General features: G+C 37.6%; 1 pseudogene; it reads left to right on the top strand.

The window, feature by feature from the left end:
* Positions 1-374: 374 nt before the first annotated feature.
* LOC122643020 lies at positions 375-4055 on the top strand (annotated as a pseudogene).
* The last annotated feature ends 246 nt before the right edge of the window (positions 4056-4301 follow it).

Genomic DNA, 4301 nt, shown 5'->3' with positions numbered 1-4301 from the left:
CAAGAGAGTGATTTAAAGCCGTTGGATTGAAGTGTACCACGTGTTGCACTCTGGAGGGGTAAATAATAGAAAATAATGGATCTAGAAATGGAGAGGAGTAAAATCCAGTGCGTGCACAGCTTCAGTCCTAAGTCATTGATGAGTAAGCATCCAGATCTCCAAAGCTCAACGATAGTGCACAGCAGTATCTATATAAAGGGAGGATTAGCAAGGAATTAAATGAGTGAGACTGAGCAAGCAACATTACAGTGGACGTAGGTTACAAATAACCGAACCACTTAAAACCCTGTGTCCTTCTTCTTCCTCTCCTCATCTCTAACCTTCCTTCACTTCTAACAGAAAGCCACCCTCACCCTCCACTCCAACCCACCACCCCAATCCTCAGAAGAGAAACAGAGAAACAGAGAAACAGAGACTCGAAGAAGAAGAAGAAGAAGATGGGTAAAGGAGGAATGTCTCATGGTGTTGATGATGAGGAAGTTAACATGGCTGCTTGGCTTTTCGGTGTCAATAATCTCAAAATTCAACCATTCAAGCTTCCTCCTGTTGGTTTGTTCCTCAACACTTTTTCCCCCTTCTTAAAAATAAAAAAAAATAAAAAAAAAAGGAAGGAAAAAAGTTTTTTTTTTTTTTATAATTTATTTATCGAATTTGCTACTTTAATCAGAGAACTTGCACTCCATGATCTATTTTAAATTACTTTTAGTAATGAAATCTTTTGGACTTCCTTGTTTTAGTTGATTCTGTTGCTCAACATCAATTTTTGTTTTTTCTGATTTTTGCAGGTCCTCATGACGTTAGAGTTCGGATGAAAGCTGTGGGTATCTGCGGGAGTGATGTTCACTACCTCAAGGTCATATCCTCTCTTCATATTAACTCTTATCGAGTTCTTTATTGAAGCCATACTAAATTCAAAAAATTACTATTTTGATATGATCTCTTCTATTCCTTGGTTGATGACCTGTTGTTTTTGAACGGTTGGTTTGATTGATGCAGACCATGGGATTTGCGGGTTTCATTGCTAAAGAGCCCTTGGTAATTGGGCATGAGTCTGCTGGGATCATAGAAGAAGTTGGGTCAGAAGTGAATCATCTTGTTGTCGGTGACCAGGTTGCTCTGGAGCCTGGGATCAGCTGCTGACACTGCAATCTCTGCAAAGAGGGCCGCTACAATCTATGCCCTGACATGAAGTTTTTCGCTAGTCCTCCATTTCATGGTTCCCTAGCCAATCAGGTTTCAGAAATTTCACTCAAAATATTTATGAAATTTCGAACTGAATCATCAGATCCTGTCTTAGCCAGTATTGTTTAGCTTCTTCACATTCAGATTTTCAGTGAATATTATTATTCTGTTAAATCCGTGCCATACAATCTAATCTCTGCTCAATGTAGAGTATTTATCAGCACCAATCTTTATGCAATCACTGACACATAGATGTACTTATTATAACTGTCACCACTTCCCACGTTAGGATATTGATAAAATGTGTGCGTTCATCTCTTGGTTTACCAAAACACCCTTCTATCTTTGAAGACTGTATTGTAAATACTCCATTGACATTAGAAATTTCATTCTATCTGGATGCTGTACAGACTAAGGCTCGTGCTTCAAACTAATTGTTTACTCCATGACATCGTTTTCATTGTTTCTTTACTGTTAATAGGTCAGTTTACAGATTTGTTTTTCTTCTCTTGAACAGATTGTGCATCCTGCAGATCTATGTTTTAAGCTGCCTGACAATGTAAGCTTAGAAGAAGGGGCAATGTGTGAGCCCCTTAGTGTTGCTGTCCATGCTTGTCGCAGTGCTAACATTGGCCCTGAGATGAATGTTAGTTGCTCGAGCTTTTGGAGCCCCCAAGATCGTCATTGTGGATGTTGACGATAATCGTTTATCTGTTGCAAAAAAACTTTGTGCAGATGAAATTGTTATAGTTTCAACTAACATTCAGGTATTTGCTGCTGACCTACCTTTCCTCATTGTAAGTTGTAACAATTATCTGATTGACTGAAACATCCACGGTGTTGGTAACTGTATAAGTGTATATCAAGTTGACTGATTCTGTTTTGGATTTTATGCAAAGAACTAGTAAGCCATTATGTTAATTTTTAGAGGGATTGTAATTAAAAAGTTTTTTTTTTTTATGGATAATGGCAGATTTTATCACCAAAAAATGACTAAACTATAGAAGAAATTGTATTTAAGTAATTGTGGCGACCCTAATCAATTGGAAGTTAGTGGTCCTTCCCTTTTGGGCTAATTAGAAGCTCGGAAATGTCTGTGGCATTTACTTTGTAGTACCTTAATCTCTGAATCTATGCTTTAAAAACACATAGCTACTTTCAATTGGCCTACTAAAGTATATATTATTTTCAATTAAGTTAGGGACCTTTTACTAGCTCTGTGCTCAAATAAAAATTGTATCTTAGATTCTTAGAGGTTGGAAGATAGACTCTTTGTAATTTTTTAGGATTGGGTTAAGTTTTGCATCAGCATTCAAGACAACTACTGGTATGGGTAAGGGAATGTCCTGAGTTCTAAAACCAGCAGGGGATGATAATGAAGTGTCGAGGAGGCAGCTTCTATGCAATTAGTAAGAAGGACACATTTCGTTCTTGGAAGGTAGGAGCTTTGATATTAATTACTTCAAGAAATTAGAAAACAAGAGGCCCTGGCTTCTAACATCACAAGGGAAATAAAAAATAAAGAGACAGAGCTAAGGTAGAGCTGGGAAAGCCTACAATCCTGTCAGAGAAGATCATAATCCAGGAACTAAATTACTGACCCTGATACAGGGGACAATGTTGAGTTCATGCTCGTTTGAACAGTCTGCATAAGGGGGCTTTCATTGATAATTATTCACTTCAGTACAGGACTACAGGGCATTTCCATCGTTCTACAACATTACACTCTTATGCAGATACTTAAAACTGGGTTATCATATTATAACTGTCTTGTTGGACACTTTTATCCTCTGTGCAAGTTTTGTACAAAAAAAAAAAAAATTCTTTCTGAATCAGGGTCAAAAGGTAGTAAAATTCTTCAAATACCCAGAACTTCCCATTTTCATAGTCAACTTTCATTTCCTCCCTTCCGAATTGTTCTTGGGGTATGCAACTGGTTGTGGCTAACTGGTTGGGAGTGAGGATTTTGAACTCAGATCTGTTGTATTTGCCCATATGTGAAGTTGGTGATGGTCTTGCCATATTTCTAGTGTCATTTGCTCAGTTTCTTTTAAGAAAGCTATTTTCCAGGCATTCCTTTTTTTTAGACAAGTATTCTAATTTTAAGCGATGGTTTTCACAAGGAATCCTGCTCTGGAAATATTACTAGTGACCTGGGTATGGGTATTTTTCTTTCTTCTTCAATGATTCTGCTATCCTGAAAATTACTTTTTTTTTTTTTTGTGTTCCTTCTTTTGTACTAAGTTCACATAAATAGAACCTGATTCTTATTTCTGTCGCTCTTGTACCTTCAATCAACAGTTTTTAACTGAATTTCTCTGCAGGACACTGCTGAAGAAGTGGTTCAAATAAACAAGGCTATGGGAGCTGGAGTAGATGTGACTTTTGACTCTGCAGGTTTTAACAAAACTATGTCTACAGCTCTGAGTGCTACCCGTGCAGGTGGTAAGGTGTGCCTTGTGGGAACGGGCCATAATGAGATGACTATTCCTCTTACACCAGTAACTGCAAGGTATTTAACTCTTTACTTTGTCGCTAAATTTCATTGTTGAATCTCAGAAGGAAAAATATTTTCTGCAGGTCCAAAGTCCTTGAATATTTAATTAACTATGACATTTGTCTATTTGTTTGCTATTCAGCTTTTCAATGGCTCACAGTTTAATTTTGGTATTTTTGGTGTTAGAGAGGTCGACATCATTGGCATCTTCCGCTATAAGAACACTTGGCCTCTTTGCCTTGAATTTCTGAGGAGTGGAAAGATTGATGTGAAGCCCCTTATAACCCACAGGTTTGGGTTTTCACAGGAGGTAGAAGAAGCCTTTGAAACCAGTGCTCGTGGAGGTAATACCATCAAGGTGATGTTTAATGTGTAGATGTAAAAGCACCACCTTCATGACTCCTGTATTGGGTTGGATCTGTTTGTAACCACTTTTGTTGGAGCTACTTTCGTGAATGTTAAGAAATAAAAACATAGTGGTTGGATCTGTTTGTAACACACCATAACCACCGATTTTCTTTCCTTACCTGTCATTGCTTGAGAATCAAGTTCATAATCTCATGCAATCCCATGCAATCTTCAATTATATCTCCCTCAATCTTCCATGGATAGTATAATATCA

This window comes from Telopea speciosissima, chromosome 10 (genome assembly GCF_018873765.1).
Source record: "Telopea speciosissima isolate NSW1024214 ecotype Mountain lineage chromosome 10, Tspe_v1, whole genome shotgun sequence".
Lineage (NCBI taxonomy): Eukaryota > Viridiplantae > Streptophyta > Magnoliopsida > Proteales > Proteaceae > Telopea > Telopea speciosissima.
This window is presented reverse-complemented; position numbering and strand designations above follow the sequence as displayed.